The following is an 18,645-nucleotide window of genomic DNA, read 5'->3' as shown; positions in this document are numbered from 1 at the left end:
CTATGATTTAGATCTAACGAATAGACACATTTCAGATAGATGTCTAAATTCATCCGTTGTACAAAGCTGTCTTGTTCGTGACTGTCTTAAGCAGGACTAATTTGCAGGGAGGATTTTTTTTGACCCTGATCAGATTCCTTTTATATTAATATTGGATATCTGCTGATTTTGATCCAATACTTATTGGTATCTAAGTATCTAACAGACTGATATAATGGCTGTGGGCTACTAAATTACGCCTTATTTTTGCACAAGCTACATGATACAAATACTGTAGGTCCCGCTACAAAACTATTAAGTTGATAAGCTTAAATTATTGTGACAATAAATAAAATAATTATCCGATATGAATGAAAGTTTATCTGCGATTCCTGAAAACTGACTTGAAGGGATAAGCAATGGGAAAGATCAAAAATAAAGATTACTCAATTGGAGTTGTTGGATCCAAAGAAACATTCAATGCATGCTGTTTGTACAGTGGTGTTACAGAGTGGGGGTTCTTCCCTCACAAACGATCTTGGGCTGAGTACAGACACCGGCTGCAGAGAGCACATTAACCCGACAGTAGACACATTTATTTTTAGCCTGCAATCAAGTTACTCACGGAATTAATCTTAATTAGTGAGAGAGATACGACCTTCCACCACTGCCATTTGTCATTTTTACCAGCAAAAGCGACAACTAGCACTGGCTAAGTGAGGTGCTGCTACTTGAATATTTCGCCTGCTGCTCTTTGATAATGGGAAAAAGGGAGGTAAGAGTTGCAGCTTGGTGAATCCATGAGACATTATTTAGGATCAGATTTTGATTGACAGTATTTCGGGTGATATCAATCCCTCAAAATATAGATCAAATCTGCCCCGATTATCTTGGGTCATCTCTACTAATTTTCCATAAATTCTTGGTAAGTTAAGACCTTTTTCAAACTAAAAAAAAACATGCCTGACAGAGCACCGGTGTCAAACTAATCACTTCTGTTCACTCCAGTAAAAAAAAGTTTGGCTTCTGAGAGAATTCAGCAGTTACAAGGACGTTTCACTGAAAATAGTCATCTAGGAGTGTAATAATATACGTACAGGAGCATTAAATCTCAACGAAGCACAGACTTGTGGCTGAGATGGAGCTGCTTTGGCTTGTTAATGTGGCAGGCCTCAATGCTTCTGTTGGCTGGTCAGTCGAGCTCAGATAGTTTCCCTGAACAAACGAAAACAACTGACCTTCTCCTCACTGCTGTAGCAGGTTAATTTTTCTCTACAAACTATTGCCCCTCTCATTAGATTTATATGCAAACCGAAATTTGCAAGCCATGTTTTCCTCTTTTGTACTTTGATTCCACTGGTCAGCAGGTATCTTGGTACCATGAAAGCATGAGTCTCAGGTCTGAGTTAACCTGGGGATAGGGTGGCTAACTTTTAAGGCTTAAGTCCAGCTTTATTTTGGTAAACGTAAAAGCAAAATTAAGACTAATATCTCGTTGTCCTGTTTTCATATACCGTACTGATATCCACTTAAAAATCGCTTATACATTAACCTTGCTTATATAGGATCCTTTGCCGTGATCTTTCCCTAACATTGACCTGGTGTTTTAGTTGTCAAACCCTCATAGCCTAGCTCTACAGTTTGTTTGTTTTGTTTTTGTTTTTGTTTTTGTTTTTTTTTTTCCCATGACCATGATCTGTCTCTAACCTTAACCGTGAAGTGGTTGCCATATGGAGATAAACTCACTGAACATAATTCCTTTTTTTGCAGAATTGTCAATACCAGCATTCTTGTCTGGCAATAGGTCAGTTTCTACTGAAGAAGGGGCCAATCTTCCAGGGTCACACTCTGTGAGTGAGAGAAACAGAATGGGTAGCAAAGTCAGAGAGCAAAGAGAGACACATTTTTGGTTTTGGTCTTTTCATGGGATTTGTCAACAGTTAGAAAAATGCACAATAATGCCAGCCTTGTCCTTTAATTTATTGATTTATAGCAAGCAGAAATGTGCCTTCGCTTGTGAACAGTATGTCCTTCAATCAAAGGGCTCAGGTTAAAACCCTGGTGTTGCCAAGCATCCACCCTTCTGCAGTGTCCTTGAATCTTAACCTGCTCTGTTCTGCACCTCTGATCTCTCTTTTAGAGTATGAGCTGCAGAGAATTTCCCCAAAGGAATCCCTAAAATACCATTTTCTTTCTCTTCAATTACTTTAGGGGCATTTAGCACTCGGCTAGTCTTGAGATTGTATTTAACAACTCACCTGAAACTTCCATGATTCGGTGAGAATGACTGTAACATCAGCTCTTGCTGTGGAATTGGAAAAGTGTCTCCTCCATGTATTATACAGTGATAAACAGACAAATTGACTGAGCAGCTTGAGTCTAGTCTGGATTATACAGAGTTCCAGTATTTTATGATTAAAGGGTATAGGGAAGCACTTGCAGACAGAATGACAAAATAGGTTTCTATGAATGTGTGTGTGCAGAAAGAGAGAGAGATGGAGACCAGAGAATGAATGTATGTACGAAGAGATTGTGAGACAGCGTGCACATGTGAAAGTGATTGCAAGTGAAGCAGAGATGAAATTCCGATAGATTTGCTCGCATGAGTTCTGGGTCGCTGCCGATAATCAAAAGCGCTGAAAGGGGTGGAGGTGGAGGAGGGGAGTAGAAGAAAGACAGTCAGTGAACGTTGAGAGAGAGAAAAAGAGAGGGAGGGGAAGAAGAGAGCACATACATCAGGGGCTGTGACTAGCAGGTGCAGGGATGGCGGGAAGGGTAGACCGAAGGTCTGATCAAGAGAAAGATCTCACTGTTTAATCTTGAGACTCTTCCCATTGCCAAACTAGCAAGGCTTTGGCCCACTGTATGGCTTGTTCTGTGAAAAGGAGCAAACAGATTCATCTTTTCAGCTCGCTCGCCCCTCAGCCTCTGCGTGGGCTGCAAAGTTGATTACAGCCTAGGAAAGGCTTTTGTCATCATGCTGTTGGAGCTCCAACAACTGATTCAAATCATCCTGTAGCAGTTATAGTTACAGCCTCTTCAAATGTTCAAAGTATGATATAGATGAGCCACTTCAGACAAACTGGTCCGGATTATGCAGAGCCTTTTAGCCCACTGCTGGATGATTGTAATGGCCAGTTGTTGGTTACATGACTCTGTGCATGTATTTGTATACCTATGTTTGTGTGTGTTTGTATGTTGTGAGTTCAGAGGATGGTGGTTGCTAGGTGGATGAAAGCGGTGGGTTTGTTCCACTGCACTGCCATGATGCAAACATTGTCCTTTTGCAATGCAAAAATTTGTGTTCATTTAAAAAAAATAAAACTAAAACACATACATACTAACTGCCATATTTTTCACACACCATCTGGATCCAAAGTGTACCTATGGATTAAAAAGAATACACTGTCAGTTTATTTCTATGTACTTGTAATCCTCTGCAATAATCTGTTTATTGACAAAGCCATGTCTCAAAGTTGTTTTTATCATCAAAACACTAAGTACATACACACACACACACACACACACACACACACACACACACACATATATAGATATATATATATATACACATATAAACATACATATATATATATATACACACATATATATATACATCGTATGTATACATAGTATATATATAGTGCATTCAGAAAGTAGGCTAGATTCAGACCCATTCAATTTTTCACATTTTGTTACGTTGCAGCCTTATGCTAAAAAATAAATAAATAAATCTTTTCCCTCAGCAATCGGGGGGAAAAGTCCTTGGTAAGAGAGGTGACAAAGAACCCGATGGTCACTCTGGCTGAGTTCCAGAGATGCTGTGTGGAAATGGGAGAAACCTCCAGAAAGACAACCATCACTGCAGCACTGATCTGGGCTTTCTGGCAGTGACCAGATTAAAGCCTCTCCTCAGTGAAAGTTTGCAAAAAAGCACCTAAAGGACTCTCAAACCGTGAGAAACAAAATTCTCTGGTCTGATGAAACCAAGATTGAAGTGTTTGGCCTCAATTCTAAGCGTCACCTCTGGAGGAACCAGACGTGACCCTTAGAGTTGGTGGACCTTCTGGCAGTTTCTCCCATCTCCAAACAGCAACTCTGGAGGTTAGCCAGAGTGACCATCAGGTTCTTGGTTACCTCTCTTACCAAGGCCCTTCTCCCCCAATTGCTCTGTTTTGTCAGTTGGCCAGCTCTAGGAAGAGTCCTGGTTGTAGCAAACTTCTTCCATTGAAGAATAATGGAGTCCACTGTGCTCGTAGGAACCTTCCCAGATCTCTGTCTCTGAGCTCTGTAGGCCATTCCATTGATGTCATGGCTTGTTTTTTGCTCCGATATGCATTTTCGGCTGTGAGACCTTGTATGGACAGGTGTATGCCTTTCCAAATCATGTACAATCAATTGAATTTACCACAGAGGGACTCCAATCAAGGTAAAGAAACATCTTAAAGACGATCAAGAGAAATGGGAGGCACCTGATCTGAATTTAAAGTGTCTTAGCAAAGGGTCTGAATATTTATGTCAATGTCATATATTATGTTATTATGTTATATATTTCAGTTTTTCCTTTATAATAAATTTTGAAAAAATGTCTTGTTTTTTTTTATCATACATATACATATATATATATATATACACCCACATATGCATATATAAACACCATTCAGCCAAAATAGTAAAACCAGTAACTGGTTTTAATTTTGTGGCTGATCGGTGGCTGTTGTGGCTGTCTTTTTTTTAAAATTTAATTTAATTTTGTTCCCTTGTTTCTGTCTTTTTTTGTTTTGTTTTTATAAATTTGAACAATTTCATTTCTTATTGCCTTTTTTGTCTTTCTTCCACAGTATCACACTTTTAAATTCCAACTTCCCAGTGAAGGCTGCCAACATAAATTTTGGTATTTTGGATCCTAGGTTGTTGCAGTTAAGATATGTGAGTGGCATGCTACTTGGCTTACTAAATAAAACAACATAGACCCATTTCACGGTAGATATTTTGATTTTTAAAAGGTGCTTTATGTACGTTTCTGCTATTACTACTATATTTCCAAAATTAGCATTAACAATTTTTTAATTACCAAGAGTCATTGTTGCGTTTACAAGATAAAAAGGTTAGAATACGCCCTCAGGACAGCGCTACTTCTTCATCCACTCATGTTGGACTGAGGTGCAGACTGGACGTTACAGTCACTCACCATTGCAAAGTTGTATTACTAGACGGGACAGGTAGGGGCTAGCTGGTTAGCATGCTAACATCAGTAGAAGAAAAAAAGTGATAGAAACAGAAGCAAAACAAGGGTAAACAAAGCTTTTGGCGAGTGAAGGAATTAATTTTTATGGTGAACTCGCAACTTGTCTTCCAGACTGGTGAGTAGACAGCTGTTAATGCTAACGCTGGCCATGTAGTGATAGCAAAAACTTACATATAGCACCTTTAACGCAGGTGGAAGTAATAACATTAATGATAGCTGTTTCCCATTTAGGTGAACCAGGTCCGGCACTCTGGTGTCGTTCATGCTCACAACCTGACAAGGCTTACTGTTATACTTGATGGAATGCAGCCACGATTAATGTTATTATTTACACCTGCTTTACAAAAGTCAAAATTTCTGCTGTGAAATTATAAATAAAACAACATTTTTGGATCTACAAAAAAAACTCAATTCAACAGATAACACATTAAAATGAGAATTTTTCTAACATGGTCCCAAGATATCGGTAGAGTCAGATAAAACATGTAACATCCAGAGCAAATCACCTTTTATGCCAGAACAGTATGTATGGAAGGAGAAAGAAGACCTAACCAGGGGGACTGACATCCAGGTCACTGCTTTATCAGTGCCCCTGTGTTTATATCCTTTAATTTTAGCTTAAAGCAGAGTTAGCTATTCTGCATAAAAAAAAATAAAAAAAATCAGTACACCAAGAAAATAGGACCAAAATAAAACTGCCTTCTTTTTTACTTGACAGTGAACTAGAGCTTTGTGATGTAGGAATTAGCCTTTAGTCAGCAGATCTTTCAAAATTAGGTTTGAATGTGACACTGTAAATAAATAAGTTATTGCTGTGCTCTGCAGTTTTGTAAAAGCACTGAATCAGTGGAGCTGGTTTTACATGAAAAACAGGCCCGAATCTGATAAACAGTGAGGCTTTTTGTGTTTGACTAAATGGACGTCTCTGATCAATAGCACTAACAAGGAAAGGCAAATTGTTAACTATAGAAACAAAGAGGTTGATAATCAACTTCATTCCAACGTGTGTTTTACTATTTTGGAAAAATGTCCACTCTCTGGGCTGCTTTATGTTGCTTTATCAACATTAGAACCATTTACTCACTTCTTAGTACACATGGACTGTAAGTCATATGCAGTGTCAGATGATCACTGTTAGCTCCAGTTCCCCAACCAACCAGTGCCTGCAGAATGAATGATTGCCATGGTAACCAGGGACTGGTTGACTAGAGGAATTACCATAAGAAACAGATACTGTGTAAACCCCTGGCTAGGGAAATATTTGGAGAGCTTTCCTTCACAATGAGACACTTGAAGTATTCATGCAGAAAAGCGCTTGCAACCTCAGCAGCACTGCTGCTGTCAATCCTGTTACTGTGTCATAGTGAAGCTGCTCTCCCATCAGGAGTCATTTCTTTATAATAGCATCACTTTGCATTGAATGAGTCTGTGGTGAAGATGAGCCGAAAGGTGAACCGCTGGTACCTGGCAGCAAAGGCTTTATCACTCAGAAGTGTATTTTAGCTAGCCATGCCAAGCCTGGACTTCTGTATTATAGGATTAAACAAAGTGATTACAGTAAACTGCTTGCGCTTTGACTTATGGTATCAGTAAATGCAGGTACACTGCCAAGAGGACAATTTGTGACAGTTATAATACCTTGTTTTAATTCAGTTCCTTCTTATTACTATTTGGAATGAAACATCTTGCAATACACCATTTGCATTAGATTATTAAACTTGTTTAAGGTAACATGTCTTGAATTTTCAAAGTAAATTATTCAGCCTATTTTTAGCCACAGCTGATAAGAAACATGTCTAAAAAGTGGATTGCATGGTTACCACTCTTATATACCAGACATCTTTTAAAAGAAAACTGGATGTCTTAACTATACAAGACAAAAACAAAACTGAAAATCTAACTTTTCTTTTTAAAATTTTTTTGGACTGGTTAAAAATACAGTGTGAGGCAATGTGGCTCAGACAGATCTATTGCACATTTTTTGCAGTTTGCAGCTCATTTATGATTAGTGTGCTTACAGATACTCAGATTCTTACTTGCTATGTGGTTGTACTCCTTCTCACTCTCACTGGAAATTGATGTCAAAAATAGAGAATGGATGGCTTGATTAGATTATTAAATAATTATTATTATTAAATAATAATTTAATGTCTATTTTCCTTTAAATATGGGGCATCCTGGTGGCCTGGTGGTTAAGTGATACCATATGCATGCCATACACTATGATGACAGTAATCCTGGCAGTGTCCCCATTTCATACTGGCCAGCATCCGCATATTATCTTCCTTCTCTCTCTTCTCTTGTTTCCTGTCACTTATCAGCTGTCCACTGTCAATTAAAGGCAAGAAACACCCAGAATATCAGGCTGACGCACAGAATGGTGGTGAATTGTCTGGACTGGACTGCTGGAATGGGACGTGGCCATATCAACTGGGTATCATGGTATCTTGTGTTTTAACATAAAATATATGTTTGATTGACTTACGGCAGACGACTGGACTTGACTATACAAATTTCTCGTAACAAGTTGAGTTAGCCTTTCCAGTCATTGTGTTTTGCTGAATTTGGCTCTACCTCCTCATTGTTTGGGGTCTCACACACACCACAGCTGTATGTGTAAAAATAACTACAGTATACAAAACAAGCTTTCTATTTTTTCGCGAACTTTAGCCCATTATTTTGAATTTCTGAAGTCTTTTTTTAGCGTTTAAGATCATATAGTCTTTTGTAGTGGTTTGATTTTTATCACAGGTTCAAGACGTCAAAGAAATTATATTCCATCGCCTACCCCACAGGCAGTGGTACTTTCAGGTTGCTCTAGATTATACAATATATTGCTTTTTTGTTGAAAGGGATGTTTTGCAGTGTGGTAATCATCCGCCAGTTTTGCTGAACCATTAATCGAAACTGTAATCTCCATTTCGTACATATGAAAGCCACCAAGTGTATCACTAGTGAAATGATATCAGTAATGGTAGATGTGAACATGACAGTGTATGTGGTATATTTCAATATAACCAATAATGATCTGACTTACACCACAAAAGAACAAGAAAAATGTATCCACTAGAGCTTTAGCACCAGAAAATGCCATTTGCTCTTTGCAGAAAATGTCTGGCGGAGACAAGAAAAGGTCACTTGGAGAAATCCAATTCCATACTTGACAGGAAGACTGCTTACATTCAAAGATTTTAGCATTAAAGAATAAAAACTGTGCAAAATGCCCTAAATGTGGCAAACAAATCTGTTCAAAAGATTAGTGAAGATGACATGAGTTCAAGAGCGGAGTGGATACTGGAGGGGGTTCCTCTGTGTCAGAGGCTTCACAATATAGCACAGAACAAAGAAATCAGTTCATGCTCTGACCACACTCAGGATACAGAAGCAGCGAAACATTATAAAGGATAACGAGGCTACAAACTTGCCAGGCGTAAGCTTGTTCTCAGGTGCTCAGGTTTCCTTCCATAGCTAAAATTACACATTCAGCTCCTCTGCCAAGCGGTGTGAATCTCCTCCGGGGACTTCACATCATCCTAACTTGTGCATCAATATGCATATCCAGTGATGCTCCCCGTTCAATCACAATCAGAATAAGAAAAACTTTAATGATCCCCAAAGGGAAATTGCTTTGTTACAACTGCACAACACACAGTCAGGAAAGACTAAGTAATAAGTAAAAAAGTAAAAATAAATAGTAATAATAATAAATACACAGTAAGTGAATAGAAAAAAAGATCGAATGCAGATGTTTAAAAAGTAATGTGAGGTAGAGTCTCCAGGCCTCCTAACATTAGCATACAGCAGGTCCACGGTCCTGTTTCGTCTGGTAGTGCAGTCCACAAACTGAGTGAAAGTGGGGAGCGTCTTGTCCAGTTGAAGAATCCCCAGGGGTCATGGAGAAAGCGCTGGGGTGCAGAGTGGGTGACGTCACACACTGTTGCCAGGTTAGCGGAGGGGGTGATGTAGACAACAACCGAGGCGGAGTGTGAGAACTAATGGATATGTAGTATGGATGTAGCCCCACAACTAACAGTTCCATGTCTGGGCTGCAGAAGCAATATCTGTTGTTAACAAAAGTGGCAAGCCTGCCACCTCTTTTCTTTCCACTCTCAGATCTATTCCTGTTCGCTCAAACCATCTGAAAAGCCGTCGATCATAGTGATGGGATCCAGAATATCTTCCTGTAGCCATGTCTCTGTGAAACAAATCACACTACACTCGCAGAAAGTCCCTCCGATTCCTCAACAGGGCCGCTAGCTCATCCATCTTATTGTCCAATGATCTCACGTTGCTCATGATGACAGAAGGGAGACACACTCCTTTCCATCCTGCTTTTCATGTGTCATCTCAAACCAAATCATTTCTCTGTTTACTAACCCCTAACCCTTCGCCTTCCCCTAACTCTAACCCTAAGTAAAACGAGCAGGAGCTACTTTAACAGGCAACAGGCTAAAAAAAAAAAAATCTATGTTGACATTCATCCCAGTGCCCACAGCCAAATTTTGCAGAGATCTGTTGATAATATGTAAATTTCTGACCTTGACTGGTTTGAAGTGGAGTTTAGGACAAAATTTAGGGAACAGGTTGAGGATTCCATGCAAAATTAAGAAATTACCCCAAAGCAGCAGTGACATTTGTAACAGTGACAGTTTACTGTCAAAGGGCGAGATCATCAGCTTTGTGAAGTAGTGACTACTCATGGCAAGCTGACAGCTAAGATAGCCAGCTAAGATAGCCAGCACTTAGCACTAAGCTCCCCAAGCTTTTTTAGCTCTTTAAGCTAGCGGGTATGCTAACCCTCGTTAGCTCACTGGCTAGCAGAACAACGAGTTCATACAGTTTATTCTAAACAATGTCTAGCATTGACTCCTGTCTAATAAATGACCACAGACTTTTGATTGATTGGTAGAGCAGTTTATACTATGACAAAAGAGGTTAAATAAAAGTTGATCACCACCTCTCTATTCTGTCAAAGATCAGCACTATCAAGTTGAACTCGACTTTGAAAAATTTGTGTCCATTTACTTTGCTCCTGCAAGCAAATCCACTGATCGTGGTCATTTCATTGGAAATAAGGGACATTTTTCTGTTTTGATTTTTTTTTTTTTTTTTGCAGAGGTCATCACACTGGATTGTCGTGTATTAAGGGAGCCAAAAAAGAAGGTGAAGTTCTTGGTTTACAAGTAGATATACATTCCAACCCTCACCTATGGTCATGAGCTTTGGGTGGTGACAGAAAGAATGGGATTTTGGCTACAAGCACCTGACACTAGTTTCATAATTGGAAATCTGAAAACAGCACAGCTGCCTTGGTTAGGTCACGAGGCTTGTTGTTTCAGGTACCACAGATATGTTGAAATGTGTTCCAGAAAGGCTGATGACCAGCAGTTTTTTTTTTTTTTTTTTTTGCTGGAGCCCTTTGCACTGGGACCCCAGTTGTGTCACTGTGGTCTTGGTGAAATGAATGAGGGGGCTGCATTTTTTCACAGAGTGTTCACGACACTCTGAACACAGCCTTGTGAATTAACAGGAACCAGTTGGGGTGTGGAGGTGTCCTTGTTGCGTCTATTTGGGGGCAGACACTGGGTCAGGTCAGGAACACACCAGAGGGATTAAGGCAGTGCCTTGGAATCCCTCAGGAGGAGTTGGAGGAAGTGGGGAGTGAGACATCTGACGTATTTTGCTTCATTTGATACCACCACAACTTGGACCCACCAGAGCTGCTGAATACAGATAGATGGACGTTTTAAGCTACATCCATGGAAATGTCTCCTTCACAGTAAATACATTTATTGCTGTCCGATGCCTTTTCATGAATTACTTGAGTCTTAACATGACTCCATGACTATAACAACAAGGCTCCCAGCTTTGTACGCTTAATTTCTATCTATTTATCTATTTATTCATTTGTTATTGTTTTGCCAAACAAAATGTATGACTTTCGGGATTCCACATATTAAAGGGGTTTTAGATATTAAAGGCGACAGACTTTTATCAAGATAAATGAAAAAGACAGATGAAAGGAGTGCTTGTTGGACTTGTACACCACATGATCTCTATACAGTGCTAATTTGATTTTCAACCCTAAAACCACTGACTGTTGTGCAAATATATAGTTGGTAATCCTCTTCTCTGGGGAGTGGTATTTGTTAGAAAGCTTTGATCTGACAGGCCAATTAAATGTGTTTGGTATTCTTTGCAGATATCTATGATGCGCAGTACAGTCGGTGCTGATTCTCCCCTGTGGTTCGGCCATCAACAGGTATGTCTTTACGAGGAATCACTTTTTACCGAAAATCCCATCTTGTGCTGTGTTGCCCAGGCAGGCGGTGTAATTAGCAGCAATGATCCAAATTATGGTGTGAGTTAGTTGGATGATACATTTTTTAACAAATTTGGGGGATGGATACCTTTTTAAGGCCATTAATAATTTATTGATGCGTGTAATGAGGCTCTCTCGCTCAGAACAATATTATATCTCAACGGTGTATGAGGAGTTTGTGTGTGAGGGAGGGTAGTGGCTGTAGGTGGGGATAACGGCTGAGCGGTGGAGGCACAGTCTGTGTATCGGTCCCTCTCCCTGTGTCTCCAACGACTGGCAAACACGATCTAAGGTTTGAGATGCACTTCAGGTCCTGTAAAGTCTTTTTCGTGCCACAGCTTGAAAATACAAAATGCACCAAGATGGGAAATGAGGCACCTGGAGGCTCAAACTCCTGTGTGTTTGATTGGTGATTGCCAAGGAGACGTGATTGTAATTAGGCTCTTGACAAAACTGCTTCTCAGGATCAAGATTGTGTTCAGGGTGTCAAAATTTGGCTCATAAATGCACTATATTAAAATTATTTTTAGTATAGTACAAGCCAGTACTTAATAATAAGTGAGGATCTTGTTTTTACTGACCTCCAGTTAAGGCCTGGGTGACAAATTCAAATTAACTGAGTTAATTTGAATTTGTGTGTTTAGCGATGTGTAAAACATCTGTATCATCAAAGTCTGGTTTTTACAACATGCAGATACACCGATCAGCCACAACATTAGAACTGGTTTTAATGTTGTGGCTCATCATTTTAAAAGACTTTTTCAGCAAAAAAATAATGTAGATGATACCTGGCTACATTGGCTGCCTTGACACTATCTGTGCACCTGTAGCAGTTTACAGGACTGTCAGGGCTCGCCGGTGTTAAGGCATCATGATGACAGCCTTGCAGGTCTTTTGTTACTCTTGCTTAACTTTCATGTAAATTGAAAATAGGATGTTTGATGTGTAGTTTTAGTATCCCTGAATTTTGCAGGGGAAAAGAAAAAAAGAAAAAAAACAGATTATGAATCGACCAAAAGCATGTAAAAAAATAAGGATTTGATTTTTTTTGTTCATTTCACCCTGCCCTACCTCTAGTGCTTTTAACATCCCATCTTGCTGCAGTGATGCAGTGTACTCTAGGGTGTGTCAGTGAACGATGACATCACTGTTGTGTGTGTCTTATTTTCCTCCATGAAACATATTACAACTCTTATTTTGATGTAGCATTTTCTCAAGATTCACAAGATTCACTTGTAAATGGATCTAAATACCAGCAATTATTTTAAAATGATATGAAATTGATATTTAACAATGCATTTCCTTTGTTATTAACTGTTAATGACCAAGGAGATACAAAAATAAATGAGATGGTGTTCTGTGCATAGTAACAGTAGTACAAAGTATCTGTTACCACAATGAGCTGCAAATGTTTTCTCGATTTGCTCGTAAAAACGTCTGTAATGCTCCCCGTAGACATTGGAACCTCAGTTGAGTGGTGGCACAACCAGAAAGGGACACGGCTGTAACCAGAGTATGTGAGAGGTAAGAAACAAACAGATATTTGGTAAATATCAAAAGGGAGAGAGCAATTCCTTGTAGTCGTCAAAGGAAATGCAGAGGCCGTCGTGACATGAATTGGTGTGGTATACATGCACATTATTAAGCAAGTATTGCTGAAACGTTATCTATCAGCTGACTGACATAATATGCACTTTTACTTTAGATCTTTTGACTGAGTCTGGCAACTCCCAAAAATCTTTCTACTTCCTCTCTGCTGTTTTGCCCTTTGTAAAAACTTGATCACTCCCAGATGAAACATTTTCCCATCTAAAAGAGGTAGGAAAAACAAATAGCTAGGTTGATCTAATTACCATAGGAACCCAGCCAAAACATCTCCCTTTCTGTCTCTTTAGCTTGCTTTCTGTCTCTGAGTTTCACACACACATAAACTCCATACACCCTTTCCTTGCATTAACTTTCCCTCTCTCTTCTGAGATGTGACCGCAGGGAGTGTTTCAATATGTCAGCTTTGCAAGACGGATGGTCAACATCTGCCACAAAGCCTCACCGGACATATTACCTGAGACTCCAAACAATAACCTCTTCACACACACACACACACACACACACACACACACACACACACACACACACACACACACACACACACACACACACACACACACACACTCACGCACACGGAAAACACACTGAAGCAGAGCCCTGCGCGGCCATAACTGGCCTGCCAAGACCTGACCTTCTAGCTACGACCATGATCACCCCCATGGGCACAAGTGGCATCTGGCTAGGTAATGTGCATGGGTGTGTGCGCCCTGTGTGTTCTGTATCATATGTGCTTGTGTGCCTGCTTCCCTGCATGCCAGTGCTGGTTTGCGTGTTTGCATGTGTTTATCTGTGTCCCTCTGCCTGTGTCCCTCCGCCTGTGTGTGTCTGTGTGTGTGCGCGTATGTGTGTATTGTTGGCATGAAGAGCAATGCCGCAAGGAGCCTGGGCAGCATCAGAAGAGCCGGTGTGCCCCCAGAGTTTGACCATCTGTGCATTATTGGTTGTCATTAAGGTTTCTAATTCGAAGGTGTCTCGGGGATTAGCCAAACGAGGGCAGAAAATGTCATTACGCTTCTCCTCCCGCTGAGTTGCCATGACCATATTTACATATTTATACACCTTAATTGTCTTTGCCTTGCTGCCGTGACATTGAGACCGACAAACTTTAGTGTGAGAGGTGGAAAAACAGAGCAAAAGTGAAGTGGACAGAATGGAAGACGGAGAGTTACACAAAGTCAAATCAAATTTAGCTGTAAACTGGATTTTAATGAACAAATGAATTGCTAAGCAAACAAGATAAGAAGATTAACAAAAAGCAGAATAAAAAAAATGAAATTTGTATGATTTTAGCGCTAGAGTATACAGACCTGCTCCGTGAATTAAAGCTCCTGTGCTCTCTTTTGAGGACAAAACAGGAAGCAAAAGGGAGAAATTTATATTCTATGTTTTGACATATGTTAGCCAGTGTTTCAGTCACACTAGAGGCGATGCTGTTTAAGATTAGCTACACTTCAGTAACACAGCTATTTTCACAAGGACATAGAGAGTGTGCAGGGTGGTGGTATGGAGCAGAGAGAGAAGTACCAGTAGCCAATCTGTATTGAAGAAAGCATCTGGAGTATTACTTTACACCAAAAAAAAAGTGTGACTTTTGTATTGGAACAGTTTGTTTCCTGATGTGAAAATGCCTCAGTGTGTTAAGATGCTTTGCTGAGTAGCTCAGTGTTGCCTGCCATTATCAATGGAAAGTAGCAAATGTTATTGCAGAAGCCAGGAAACACAGGAAAGGACCCAAATGCAGATTCCCGCGGAGGCAGGCGGGACGAGTGAAGTCGCTTACAGGCTTACAGGCAGTCAGGTGGACAAGATGGCAGGCAGGAATCCTGGAACACAGGCAACAGGAAAAGACACATGAGGAAAACCACGGAACACAACAAATAATCCAATATAGGTAGAAAGTCCACAAAGAAACATGAGGGATTGAACACAGACCAAACGACAAGTAGTGAAGGGAACACAGAGACTTAAATACATTAGTGAGGCAAAGACAATAGGACACAGGCGAAACTAGTTAGGGTGGGGCACATAATCTCAAAAGAAAACACAAAGACAGCAAGCAAGACAACCAACGGACATATAAGTAAATTAATTTCAAAATAAAACAGGAAATACAGAGTCCGGGCAAAGACTCACTTAGAGGGGCAAATCATGATAGAATCCCCGGCTGGAGGCTGGCGAAGACACTCGAGGTTTGGAGAGACAGCCAGCACCAGAAGATTAAGCTGTAGGTTGATTAAGCTGAAGGGCAGGAGGCGGGCAGCTGAAGATTTGGCTGGACGTCTGCAAACATGGCCAACTGATGATCTGGGAGGTAAGGCAGTGTGTCATAAGGAATTTGGGACAGGAGATCTGAGGCTGGTGTTGTCTGGGCCGCCCCGCTGGAGATCAGGAGCAGGAGTTGCTTGGGCCGCTGAAAGGGAAACCAGGAGCAATTGTCGGCAGGAGCCACGACGGGGAATCAGGGGCAGATTTTGGCCGGACCACCGACTGGGAACCTGGAACAGGCCTGTTGTCGGCTGGGACAACTTATTCAGGAACAGACGAGGTGTTGGCCGGGAACCAGACTCAGGAGCAGTCTCAGGAATAGACTTGGCGGATATGGCCGACTTTGGAACAGGTGGAATGTTGGCTGGGCCCCTGACTCAGGAACAGACGTGACGTCGGCCGGGACCCCCGATGCTGGAGCAGACAGGATTGGGAGCAGGAACATGAAAGTTAATAGCTGGCTCAGGAGAAGGACCTGGCAGGTGATGCATTAGCATGACAGCTAATGCCTGCTTGAAAAGTTGCTAGATTTCACTATATTTTGTTTTTGCCAATTTGCATATCTGTGACACCATATCCATTTACATATATATACAATTTTTTAAAATTTAATTTAAGAAAAGGAAGTCAAGCTTGACTCTAAGTAGCGTTATCGTTAGCTATATATATTTGTTAACTGCTACCATCCCATCAATGCAGTGACAGCACTTCATACTTTTCCACTCTCGCTGTGGTTGCAGAGCCCCTGCGGGGTCGTTGTGGTAAGAGTGCAGTATCCCCTGACTCTGCTTCAGCCTCATTAAATCCAACATGCTGTTCTCTTGTCTGCCACCAGGTGTCACAAAGTCGCTCTCTCATTAATGCTCTATATAGATGCAGCGAGGAGACGCAAAGCAGCTTGTGTATTGTCTCACTGTACCACATATAATACACCTCTGTATACTGCTTAACACAGTACCACATGAAAATCTGAAATACAGTGTAGACCACAGTTAACGGACCAGTGTGTAGGATTTAGTGGCATCTATTGGTGAGAACGCAGATTGCAGCCACCTGAATGAACCCCCCCCTCCCTTTCCTAGCTTGTTGGAGATCCTACGGCTGCCTTCAGGTAACGTAAAAACACAGAAGACCCTCTCTAGAAACAGTGTTTGGTTTGTCCATTCTGGGCTACTGTAGAAACATGGCGGTGCAACATGGCGGGCTTCTTGGAAGAGGACCTGCTCCCTATGTAGATATGAAGGGCTCATTCGAAGATTCGTAGTTTGAGGTGATTATACACTAATTAAAAAAAAAAAGATGAATATTATATTCCATTTCTCCCAATAGATTCCCCTAAACCCTTCACACTGGTTCTTTAAGAGAACAGTTTCTCTGTGAGCACCCAATTTAAATGCCATACATCAAGCAGCTGCTTTCATAAACCTGCATTGGTGTTGACTTTGTCATAAAATAGCCTATAGATTTCATCATCGCCCAACCTGCAATGGCTTCCGGTTAACAATGGTTTGCTGACGCCAACTCTATTTCTATGTGTTTCTTATCCACTCCGATGTCTGACACTTATATTGTCATTTCGGCTTCGTTAAAGTATAGCTGACCACAGAGAGGAACACAGCAGAGGTTTAATGGCTGCTTGGGAAGGACATTTTGGCACGTGAACCAGCAATTAAGTCATCATGCAATTTCTCACTCATTCAGTAGTACAGAAAGATATGTAATTGAGAAAAGCTTGTCAGTTTGGCCGCGTCCAAACACAGTCTAGATGACCAGAGAGGCCAGGAGGCAGGAGGAAAGAACAGTGGTTCAGGCAGAGACTTAGTACATTGCCAGGGAGTGCGTAATGTGATTGATCTGGACATTTGCAGGGCGTTTTTATGTATCGTGGTTAATGAGCTGCTCGGCTGTGCTGTTTTGTACACCCATGTGAAATTATTGTGTGTGTGGATTTAGCAGTCTGCGCTCTAGAATTGCCGATTCTGGAGCGCACCTCTCGCCAGAGCTTTCAGTTTAGCAGCCTCATTCATCATTTCTGTCTTGTATTAAAGATAAATATCCAACAAATCCATAATGCAACGAGAAATAGGCCTAGATTTTTCACAAAGTGGTGATCTTTTTATGTTTCATTGTAATATTTGGATTTAAAGGTGGTGATAGCTTTCTCTCTCTCTTTCTCTCTTCCTTTCTCTCCCTTCCTGAGGCTGCCTGGGGTGCCGACATGTTTCTATGACAGATGTATGCATGGCCTCCAAAAGACATGGATTAACCCTCCACCCCACCTCCTGGTGTGCCAAGAGACCCCCCAAAAACCATTGAGCGATATGAGCGACAAAAACTATACATATGCTAATACAATTTACATATGTTGTTCTGGTACCCCCCTGCATGTTTGCAAAAACCTTTCCAATAAATATGTACAATAAACAAAATGAGTCCTGCTTGGTTTTTTTCTGTGAGGATCGTAATAATGGGCTATTAGTAGAAAAACTGGGCTATGTTCTTTCAGTTTGATGGGTTAGACATTACTGCTTCTTTGTCCCCATAAACTGGTTAAATCTACAGAAAAGGCTGCTTGCTGTATGTGTGAAAACAAAGGTACCGACTGAGACGTCCATCAAATCTCTATTTTTTAATCATTAAGTCCTCTGACAACATAAACAATAAATAAATAAAGGGTTGAGACAAAAGCTGCACTGTGTGATTGCAGAAAACCTTGGAGAGAGGTTATGAGTGTGTGCATCATGGTGCATCATGAGTTCATCAGAGGAATGCTGGGTCACCACTGTGAAAATAAAGAAAGCTCTGGAAAAAGTGAGGTAAAGTGAAGTAATTCTTTAAACCATCCCCAGATCTTCCCTGCAGGTACACAACATTAAAACTGGCTGATTGGTGTATTTAGGACATTTAAAACTAAAGAGTCAGTCACAGTCTGGAGCAACCATGCACAAACGTGAGAAATGCAACAGCACAGTATGTCATAAACAACAGAGCTAAATCAGTAAAATGGTATAATCGGTAAAATGTTTGTTATCTGATTTAGCAGTAGCTTACAATATCCACTTACAGGGACTACGGCATTATTAAACTGTTCTATGGTTATTCTTAGGTGCTGGCTAAGGTGCTGCTCAGGTTAGAGATAGACTGTGGTTGTGTTTAATACAGAAAAGTTCACAGCCACTCAACACACAACGTGTTTATTAATATTTAATCAACACCACGATCT

General features: G+C 40.6%; 1 long non-coding RNA gene across 1 annotated transcript; it reads left to right on the top strand.

Annotated features, from left to right (window-relative positions):
• The first annotated feature begins 10,768 nt into the window (after positions 1 to 10,768).
• LOC120798476 lies at positions 10,769 to 13,074 on the top strand. The gene is made up of 3 exons (XR_005708707.1): positions 10,769 to 11,006; positions 11,430 to 11,489; positions 13,005 to 13,074. It is a non-coding gene; the product is annotated as an uncharacterized LOC120798476 (long non-coding RNA).
• Positions 13,075 to 18,645: the final 5,571 nt, after the last annotated feature.

This window comes from Xiphias gladius, chromosome 14 (assembly GCF_016859285.1).
Source record: "Xiphias gladius isolate SHS-SW01 ecotype Sanya breed wild chromosome 14, ASM1685928v1, whole genome shotgun sequence".
NCBI classification, from domain to species: Eukaryota; Metazoa; Chordata; class Actinopteri; order Istiophoriformes; family Xiphiidae; genus Xiphias; species Xiphias gladius.
Note: the sequence above shows the minus strand (reverse complement) of the source record. Positions and strands in the feature narration are given on the sequence as shown.